The sequence below is a fragment of the Pecten maximus genome, chromosome 19 (assembly GCF_902652985.1).
Source record: "Pecten maximus chromosome 19, xPecMax1.1, whole genome shotgun sequence".
Taxonomy (NCBI): Eukaryota; Metazoa; Mollusca; class Bivalvia; order Pectinida; family Pectinidae; genus Pecten; species Pecten maximus.
In genome coordinates, this window is record NC_047033.1 from 7,940,627 (window position 1) to 7,953,039 (window position 12,413).

The window sequence follows — 12,413 nt, forward strand, 5'->3', positions numbered from 1 at the left end:
TGACGTTAAAAATATTTTTACCATAGTGGTGTTATGAAGTGCTGCCATTTTGTTTTGTTTGATACTTGCTTACATTTAACAACTGGTGTTTATGAATTATGCCTTTTATTAGTCATTGTCTCAATGGCAGTCTCAACAGTATAATACAGTTTCAAATTTTAAATTGCAAAACATCTGGGTATTGAATAACTGATCAACTAATATGTTATTACAATAGGTTGACATTTGATCGTGTCATTGGACTACGCAGGACCAGCGGCTACCATATTGGCGATGGGGATTAGGCAGCTCGTTTGAGGCCTCTAAATACCAAAGGCGGAGAGAACAGATGAACATGTTGGAGACCCAAAGACAATGTTCAAAGAGATATTAAACTATAAACAGCACATCAAATTTTTTATTTGGTTTGTTTTTGTTTAACGTCCTATTAACAGTCGGGGTCATTTAAGGACGTGCCATGTTTTGGAGGTGGAGTACCCGGAGAAAAACCACCGGCCTACGGTCAGTACCTGGCAACTGCCAAAAGTAAATACAATGTAGACTTTTTTATTTACAAAAACCAGTGTATGATTGTTGTGATATATTATACCAAAAGCCATTTACATTTTATACCAACATAACAACATGTTTACGGCGTGGTATCTGTATGAAGGCCTCTATCCATACCACATTTTATATTTATTTTCATAAATTGTTGACGATTCAACATCACAATTGATTCCTATCAAAACTATACTTTTATTTAGATATTTATTGAATCATATGATCAACATCTGATAATATATTACATAACACATTTTATGATAATATACCTAAATGAAACACTGACATCGCTTGATAAGTATTAAATGTATGTAGCATGAACAAATCTCATTCTGCAATTTTCAAAATATTATCTAATTATCCATTATTGAGAATAAACCGATTGATAAATAGTCAGACAAAAGGATAAATTAGTACCATCGTAACCCCTACTGACAATTAAGTAATCTATTCATTAATATATAATGTTGATATTGAAGTGGAGATATCAAAATTAAACAGGTTAATTGTATATAATTGCTGGATATCAATTTAGATACTGAAGATAGCATTGAATATAATCAATAGTCATATTTGATTTCTGAAGCATCCTGTCGTTATAAACCTGACACCTAAAAACGAACGGTTATCATGGGGGATGTTCCAATTTACAATGGGCTGAACAACTGTGGTTTATGCTCGACAAACACCGTGTGCAGCACATGTGACGTATCGGTTAATTACGACTGGTGCATCGCCACGGCACGAGTAAGCGATATTAATTTCTTTATCAATTGAAAACTGGTAATCGTTAAGACTAATGATAAAACCACTAATTGTAATTACGACAGACATTTATGACAATCTTCTAATGGTTGTACTTACTTCTAAAGTTGTAGTGATCCGAACCAGCGTCCAAATATAGACTTATCCAACATTTGGCGTCCATTATAGAAACTGTCTAAGCATTTTACATTTCTATGCAAGTCTTTAAGGCGTTGTATGCTTATTTCTCTCAGAAAATCGTAATTGACGTTTAACTGTTACATCTATTACGATAACCGTACAGTTTGCTAAATCTGAAAGCAGTTTTTTGTACAAGTTATGTAACGCATCTGTTTTGCCGTTTAAAATAATCAAACCAGTTTTAACCAACTACCGATGTTAAAATATTAACCCATACACTTATTACAATTATGACTATATAAACACAGTCATATACAATTAATTAACATGTTGATTTTACACAAAAATACACATGTATCATAACAATTAGTTAATTATTTCAGCGAAGTCACGCCAGAGTTCCTCGTTACGATTAATCATAGTATTGTAACATATGATATCTGCAGACCACACCACTAACATCACATCGTTTGGTCTTCTAGAGATCTAGGATTCTATTCTGTTAAATACACAGCTATTCTTAGGTATAAATTGCTGCCAACGTACTATAAAAACGTGTTAATTGATAAGTTTATCATAACCTAGTTAGACACTTATTCAGGGAAGGACAGTTGTTAACGTACGAAGTGATCTACTTATATACAAATATATCAGAAGTAATACCCTTTATTGGTAGATTTCGTAACTATTTTAGTACTATTTTTAGGTAAGTAATTACCAGTCAAATTACACTTTCAGGCGCTTATTCCCATGTGTTAACAAAGAAAGTATTTTCTGATATTATTATTGAATTGGAATTTGAAATTAAATTTAGTTTGTCTTAAAAGAAATAAACCAATTACCAGGATTGTAAAATTCGACCTGAATATTGTAATGAGATCGTATTAAATATTTTTGTCATTTTTTAAAAATAATTTTAATCAACTTATGGATATTCTCAAAATGTCTGTTTACTAGTCCAATTTTAGATACTTATAAAGATATTCATCAAGTTTGTTTTAGTCCCAATAATTAATTTTTAGTTGACCCCATGAAGGTTTTTTTGATATAATATATTACGGACCAATACACCAATATTACAATAATCTACTTTAGTATTGTGATTCAATATTGGTAACACAAATTCACTGAGATAAAATGATAATCTAGGACATTTCATTAGTAATTCAAAAAGCGTTTGGTAATCTCAAGCGAAAACCATGCCATGTGTTCATTGGTATAAACATTTAAAAAAAACAGTTACTTCTGCATTGATGAATTTCATAAAATGACTCTTACAAATTAAAAAAATATATATCACTTTCAAACTCGGGTGTAGCATAAAAAACGTAAACGGTCATTAAAACACCAATTTTACCTGAATATTGAAATAACCTAAGCAAGTATTACCAGACAAGTCGCTCAGGTTTATTGAAATTTAATTCAATTACCTGAGCGACATGTAAACTGGCCTTAGGTAGACCCCATGAAGAGGAAACCCCATTAGTGTCTACCGATAGGTGTAAAGTCTGTCATCACTTCCATTAAAATGTTATTTAAATCAAATTAAACTATTCTCAAAGAAATTCGGACCGATGGAATAAATGCCCTTACTACTTAATTTGTGTTATTTTATCGAAATTAACAACGCTGTTTTATTAGAGTACAATCAGTATTCATCGTGTGGTGGAACAATATTATACGAGTTACTTCCCTTGTAATATGATTCGTTTATAATACCAGATTGATGTGCTCGAGAATGTATAACGGAAGAGTGAGTTTACAACAAAGACATCTTTAAAAATGACTAGTTTTTATCACTTTTCTTGACAAAGCAATCTCAAAGGTTTAATGTGTGAAGTAATTAGGATTTTGCTCGTTACCTAAAGCTGTTCATTTTCAATTGTCACTTTCAACTAAGAAAACAGGAAAGACTGTCGCAGAAAATTCTAGACATACGGAGGTAGCCCAACACCTTATAGATTGAGACTGTACTGCACAATTAGCCAGGGTCATTTAAGGACGTGCCAGCTTTTGGAGGTGGAGGAAAGCCGGAGTACCCGGAGAAAAACCACCGGCCAACGGTCAGTACCTGGCAACTGCCCCACGTAGGTTTCGAACTCGCAACCCAGAGGTGGAGGGCTAGTGATAAAGTGTCGGCACACCTTAACCACCCGGCCACCGCGGCCCCTTAACAAGGTAAATTTTGATAAATTATGTTTCCTAAATCATTGTAACAAAAAGTTAAATACCTTGTACTTGTTTCAAAGTTTTTAATGCGACGCAATCTATACTACAATGTAAGTGTAATCCGATATATAAACTAATCTCAATATAAAAGTATTTATAATTCTCTTAGCATTTAAACAGCGAAATTCTCGAAAAAAATCCCTTTCTTTTAAACAAGCAAACAAAATCAGACATTGGAATTTTTAATGAAAGACTTGTTAGCCGACTAGCATATAAAATGAGACTCATGGTCGCGATTTTGTTTCTATCAATGTTAGTGATTGTTACTAACGGGTGCAGTGTGGAAGGGGTATCATTTTCCAACCTATTTGTAATATGTAAATGAATTGTAAAATGGAAAGTAGAAAATAATGAAAGAGCCAAACAGTATTACATTAGAAGAGCTGTAAGATAAAAATTCAATTTTGCCGTACGTTTTTTAATGCCTCAGGACAGGGAATCTAAGTGATGAAAAACTACTTCTTTAGATCAGATAGTATCACATAGGAAGTTTTTCATTCAAATACATTAAACCTAATAACATCTTTTAGTGTTTTCCTCGAGGTAAGTTCTGAAAGATTGTATCTGGATTATTAAAAGGTAAGCGATGTATGGTTAGTATCTGTCAGGTGTAAAAGGTACAGAAATCCAGAGAACTCCATTGCGACCAGTAAAGTACTAAAAATGCAGTGTTCATAGCATTATTAAGTCCAAGTATCCCGAAACTAATTAAAACAATGAAAATGATTTGACCCACAGACACATACATTTAGATTTATATTTTAAAATGCCCGATCTAATATCAATAACTCTACGCAATACTACCGAATATATAAGAATGGTTCAATAAAGAATCCTACCCTATTACTTGAATAAGTAATGGCAACTTATAATGTCTATGAGAACCATAGCAACGCAATATGTCGTCACGTCGCGCCAGAATTAAAACAATTAATGTGGCAACAGTCCACACGTCACCACATGTGGTGACAGTAAATTAATAATCAGAGGATCACGAACTTTCCTCAAAGGTTTCATTGAAATCGGCACATTGTGGTATTTGGTATCTAACTTTTGTTTCTAAATGTTGCGTGATGAAATTAGTTCCTTATTTTTCAATTTTATTCATCAGACAATATGAACTTATAAGCCAACGACCATATATTGGTCAAGACTATAGACATTTAGGGACCGTAGGGTAGACTATAGCGGACTAGATCTACAGAGCATCTGATGGTCCAGACTAGACATGTAGGACCATAAGGATAGACTATAGCAGATTATGACGAACAACGCGTTTGAAGGTCTATACTATACATATGTAGGACCACAGGGTAGACTATAGTAGATTATTCATTTCAATGAATTCAGTGACTTTGAGCTTTTTAGCTCATCGGTACGTATAACATACGATACCATACAACCTTCAGATCATTTGATGATCCAGACTATAGACGCAAGACCGCGGAGCATATGAACTACCAGACATTCGCTGGTCTAGATTATATACATAAGACCGCAGTGCATATGAACTACCAGACATTCGCTGGTCTAGATTGAACTACCAGACATTCGCTGGTCTAGATACTAAAGACGTTAGAAAAAACACAGTACAATATGTTATGTGTTATAAGACATATGTAGTCACATGACATGTCTGTCTATATCGTTCTCTATTTAATGGTAACAAGAATATGCCTATTGTTCAAGTGTATTTTTAGTAACCGTTTAGTTTAATGATTTCACAATGCAGTTTCATAACTTTTAATGCAAATTTGGTATAGATTTTGGTTCAGTACAGCGAAAGGGACTGAATGTTAGAGGTGACACAATCTGAACAGTTTTAGAACTGCTACGTTGCCATACACCTGTGCTCTTAAAACAGGAATAGTTCGACAACAAGGGTAACAGGAACTGAAATTAACCTAGCGTTTAATTAGATTTTCTTTTCACTGATTATATGTTTTCTCACTAATTAGATATTTTTCACTAGGTTCCAGCCAAATAACTAACTGCGATCCTTCGATTTCGACATAAAATATATTCTTAAAGTGCTGGGGAATCAGTTATATGGAGAGAGTGACAATTTGATTTGGATTAATTCAGATAGTGTTCTGTTTATGTAATGGACTGATATAGCTTTTGTGGGAACTTACACAGTTTCAACAAAAGTTCATCACGTTTTATTTGTCAAATATGTGTGAGGATTTATTTATGCCAATGAAATCGAGCGATTCGCGCTAGAGAAGAATATGGATTTGTTTTTTATAATGATTTATGCAAACTGTCAGAGAGATTGACAGCTGTTGAACATTTTAAGATGAAAATTAATTTCATGTTTGAGTGACTGGAATTTAAATAGCCACATATGCTTAAAGTAATTCATAAACAGTTATTTATGGCATTGAATTAATCTACATCAACCAAGTTTATGTGTATGATGTTGAAGGGTGAAATTGTTAAGCTGAAATACCATTATCAATGGTAAAAACAGTTTAATGATTTTAAATAAGAGATGTGTTGGTATCAATTTAAAATTATGTCAGATAATCCGATATGTTAGAAAGCACCGTTATAATCCGGTTCAAATTGATTTGAAATAACGTTAGTTGTTAAGTGATGACGAATAAATTCCGTTCATCTGTTGTAAAAAAAATCATTTTATTTATTTTACAACGATTGCGAAATAAGTTATATGAACATATATTAAACGTTCTTGTTGACCCGGATAAAAGTGCACGATGCGTCTTTCTGTAGGGAACCGGAGTACCAGGAGATTAAAAGAAATCGAACCCTGGTCACCAAGTTAAGAGGTTAGTTTGAGTGATCAATGCGCCACACGAACATCACATTGTGACGCTGCTGTTGTTCAGAGGAAATTTTACGGTTGCATCTAAGTATTTCAATAATTATAATAATACCTGAACACATTATGCAATAATGAACTAATGTACTACGAGCAGGACTCTTTAACTATACATTTGACATGGCACTGCTTACATCATTGTTTAATATTTCTGATATAAACTGTATAATAAGAATAAAAGAACTTAATTTTTGTTTTTCATAAATTGTCGCTAATATTGGTGACAATTTTGATCGAGCTCTTCATACAAAATTGGCATTTGATGCAGTAACCGAATGCTGTAAACTCTATGGGCAAATATTGCTGATACTTAAAACGTTTACAAAATATATTACGTTTTGAAGAAGCTATTGTATTTCGTTTTAAATGAACTTACGACTGTGTGTTTTAAATATGAATGAAATATAGGAATCACTTCCTGCCAGAAAATAAAAGTTAAGTATTAATTCTATCAAATCCCATTGGAGGTCAACAACAGCTACCTCAAACACACTTAAATCATGATAAGTCTAGCTTCTATGACAGTCGCAAAGAATGAATCCTATGTTAATCGTCATTTTCGCGAATCTCGTGAGAATTGAAATGTCCTTAATAAGATCTACATTGTAATAGATCGCTATCTCAATATCCTAACTCATGACAGTGATTAAAATCAAACTGCAATAAATATTTGGTATTTCGTTTTTTAAAACAAGAGGCCAAACTTTAACAGTGACGTTTCCAATACCTGTGATTAGGAAATCGTTTATGTAGAGGCATTAAAACAGTATAGAAACATGAACAAATGTTTATGACCATAAATGAGGTAAGACATGTTTTGAAAATTAAAATGATCAAATTAGTTGCAGTTTCCTTTTCTAGCATGACATGCAAAATGTAACAATAACTATGATGGTTATGGAATATTGATTTTGAAGAAAATGTTCAAGAAAATATCAAAACTAACTTCGGTAATACAAGAACAACCAGCAATTAGTAATCAGCTTGAATACATCGGTGTGATTTTACATAGAACATCAATTTCGATAGTATTCTTTGTCATACCGGCGTCAGGAAATCTAATGTACACATCACACACGTAAAAACAACCATTTCGTAGCAAAAAAATAATGTACACATCACACACGTAAAAACAACCATTTCGTAGCAGTCATTAGCTTATGAACCAAATGCAGAATGAAATTTTGACAATTGTGTCACTTTAACGAACATGAATACAAACATTTTGTATGTTATAAATTGTATAGGCCCTTCAGCTTTGATGGACAAACATGTCACATAATATCATGATACAAGTGATTGAAGTTTCCGCAAGAATAATAACATAATAATAAAAAGAAGCAATAAAACTTATTACTTCTTAAAATTTTTGTTTCTGATTGATATCTGACCATATGGAAAATGTCATAACATAATTAAATACGTAAACTAGAAGATTATAAATGAATACCAATGATAAATACCACTGATTCTAGATGGACGAAACACCTGTATATGATGCGTTTCTGAAATCGCCACTTGACATGTAAATAGTTTTCACCTCTTTACTTCTGTACAATTCTTTTGGGAGATATAAGACATCCAGATTGTATTGCATCAAGACATCCTCATATATAAGTTGGTCCCTCTGCTCAGAAAAGCTAAGCAATATACGAATACGTCAATCAATAGGCGTGTATTGAAAAGTCGAAACGGTAACTATACAAAAGTACAATGTAGCATAGGTTTCTGTTTGCCAAGTTAAGGTATGGAACAACACGAAGTATACTTGACATGCAGGGATGAGGTTCATCATAAACAATGGGTGACATGGTGATGTTAAAGCCATTGTTTATCTTGTTTAATATGCTCGTATAGATATAAAACTAAGATTTGTAGTAATAAGTTAAAGTGAAGGATGACGTGTTAAAGCCAGGTGAAATTAATACAGCAAAAGAGCATTATATATAACTAAGATGTGTAGTAACAGATCAAAATGATGTATAGAGTGTTAGAGTCAAGTGAAATTGATACAGTAGAAAAGTATTAAAACACGTTTCTTGATAAAGTCAAATAAGATATCGATATCTATTTATAATTACGATATAATTTATCTCATCACATACTGCATTATTATTTTGATATTTATCTAAATTCTAAATAAAAATTCAGTATAGCATAGTGCACTTTGTCGGGACAATATACAATTGTTTATCGAAGACGATTATAATATTATTCTGCTAAGCCTGTGATAATAGTACAACATTACCATATATGTAATACAAGTAACGATAATTCACTACTAGGTCAGTAAGGTAGAAAATAAATACCTGTATCAGCGCAATCAGGTCTCTGGCACTTCCGCGAGAGGGAAGTTACATAATCCACGATGAAATAACAACACACTGACCAATGGTCAAATGTCCAAAAGAAAATGTTATTTATAACATGAGGCCTTGACAATTCAAAAGTTCATATCCAAGAAAGTCCATTGAACATGTTTCTGTATCACAAATGAAAAGTATCTTGTTTTTCCTGAAAGTGTACAAGTCTGTTTCCGATTTCGAATTTAATTTCCAACATTAAAGTCCATTTGTGGTTCCATCAGTTTAATAGTGTACAGCTTTAATGCAAGTAAAGCAGAATAATTTTCCGGAAAAACACATTTTTCTGAAGTTGACGATTGTCCGATTTGTATCTTCGTTGAATACAGATGAGCTCGCAGTCCAGTTATTTCTTCCAAGATCCGATGTTATACTGTTGAAAAATACCTAATAATAAATAGCTATACAGGTGGGATGTACGTGCAGGTATGCTATTCTGAAGATAAGTTTCGCTAACAGAGGACTCGCCGTGAACACCACTGTTACGTCTGACCACGCAATCCTCTTGCAGATGTATATATACTTTCATCAGAGTAGCTAACACACACACCTACCCGATGTGTGTTAAAATTAGAAGGCAGTAAACCCGTGCGTACGTATATACACACACTGTGTATACAAATGCAGGGGAAAGCCCTGTTTGTATGGGAGTATGGCTTGGCGTAATTGAGCTCAATGCCTAACCTCCTACTCGGGCATACGTCACAGCAACGCGAATGTCGACAGCATCCTCTGTCGTCTGTCCACAATCAATACCTGGATTGTGGCTTGAGCGTACGGTACTACGTAAGAGCCTCTAAATATAGTCCAGATACGGGCTATACATGGAATACACAGCCGAATCACTGATCTAGTCGTCACAACCGAATACGTTAGCACATAGGTTAACGTATTAATAAATGCAAACACAAGAGAACTGCTTTTGGTATTGTTTAAAAGAGAAGAAAAGTGTCAATTTGTCATGAAGCTTGGTATATATGCCGGTAAAGTGTATACTTACATTGTCAATGGATTTTATACTCGGTATTTACCTTTTAAGGCCACTATTCAAAATGAAGCAGTCGAGATTACATACTATCTTATGTCTATATCAGTCGAACTTTAATTGGTTGAACAGAATATGGATAACTCGACAAAAAGGTATACATTGTATATAATACACTACAACCACAAAAGGAGAAGGACTGTACAAAAGACAAACATAATATTAATGCATTTAGATATATATATATAATAAAATAAAAAGTCAAACATAGATCTGCTGTCTCCCTAGTACGTTCGCATATATACCATAATAATGATAATCCCATGAAGAGCGGCACGATGTAGCCGCGAACGTACTAGGGAGGGAGCAGATCTGTGTTTGACTTTTTATTTTATTATTATTTACCGTCACATGGACATTTTAACTACATATACACATGTGTGTGTATATATGTGTGTATATATACATGGTAGCTAAACATGAATTTAAAGAAATGAATTTGTCGCATAAAAGACATGTATAGATATAGATATATTAGCTATTGATGTTTTGTTTGGTACCACAAAGTTGATCTATATAGTCCCAGATTTAAATCACCTCTGTCTGTCTGTGTCTCTGTAGATTTACAATTATAGAAATATGCATTTTAACACATAAGTTTAGTAGCATTTATATCATGACAGTATGTGTTAAAATGACAATAAGATGCTCACACACCCTTTCTAGAATGTGTTGACGTATTAGCAAGACATATTAAGCTTCTTAACGTGCAGCTTTAAAACCACAAAAAAAGGATGCAGAATCATATAAATAACAAATGCAGGGCTTAATCTCAATGTGTCGCAGGTATGGAAATATAACTGGGGATTATTATAATACAGATTTTAGGCTATGGTTATAGAAATATCACATATATAGCATAGGGGATCATATAGAAACCAAATGTGAGGCTAAGTCTCATTCAATGTGTCGCAGGTATGGGAATATAACTGGTCTTCTTATGATACGGAGTTTAGGTCATAGTTATAGATTGTATATAAAGTTTGTCTATCGTACTTTACTTAACCACACAATAATGGTATTTGTCGTATGCGGGAATTACACATATCTATGCAGAAAAGTACAATCTGGCAACGATGATCATGTCTTTAAATTCAAAACGAGACTTGTCATATGCTCCGAGAGAAATATTAAGATTTCCCTTGATAACACTTACATAAGCTTCACACAAAGAAATTTCGTTATGTCAAATATATGAGGGTGTTTACGTATTGACAAGTACAGATATATCAGAGACACAACCAGAGGCATACTAAATGCTTATACAGAATGTACATAGCCAAGATATATTTCAAAAATTGGACCGCCAGACATTTAAAGGGAAAAATAACGCGAGGCATTCCATGATATCGATGTACGGATGTATCCTCTTTTCATATTAATGATGCTATTGTTAAATTGGTGTTCGAAAATTATTTAATTATATATTCTTACTTTACCCATTTAGAAGTAGAAACAACATGTAATCTTCAATATACCCATTTGACGGAAGTACTCATAACAATACGTCTCTATTGTTTGATAATTAAATTACATTTCCCCCCTTTAACATAGTCCATTTCATTTAATTGTCACAATTCAACGAAAACAGCAGTAAAACCTGTGGTCGTTTGGGCACCAACTTGTACAGGAGTCATAACTTACGTAGAGCCGCATATTCCATCAGAGCCTTTACAGTCCAAAGCAGGATATGCAATCAGATTTAACCCTAGGACGAGGAAAACATCGATTGACTCCAATATTGCATTTCTAACAAAAGGATAAAGGTCCGTAAACCTACATATCTGAATTGATATATTGGATTTTACGCCAACCCACTGTAATGATATGGGATTTGCCTTTGTATCTGACTTACAGTAACGTTGCAAATTCTCTCCACTGTCCCGCCTGTTTTATATGGAGTCTGTACAGGTATGGCTTTACATGTATCATCTAGTATTTGTATACAGATTATGTAAGCTTAACAGTAAGTTAAAAATAGACACACCTTCTTACTCTATAAACAAAATCAAAGATGGAAGAAAACTCAGTATAGAAATAAGCTACATAAACATTTGAAAAACATCGTAATTTTGATATTATTATTTTTTTCGCATTTATGAAATGTATACCTTTCTTTAAGCTGAGTAAACACTGAAAACATGGACATTGGATGGAATGGAACTCTTGTGCAGTTATGTTAGGGAATGTGGATTTGCTGATTGTACTTTAAATGTGTTTACTATTGAGGAAACGGCGAGACAGGTCCCAGAGGCTTGTCGTCACAAGTCTGTAGTGGTGAGACTATCACTGTTGGCGTTGCCGCATACGACTGACATTATGAGGTTGTGGTTTCTCATGCATGTCACACGTGAAGTGGTTTTACACGTGACTTGAGATAACAGAAGATATAGGTAATAATATAGTACGTCTAGTTCCACAATCAAACCAGAACCAATTTAACCATTCCAACTTTTGTATACGATTATTTACACCACATATTAATTTCTATAACTCTTAAGCT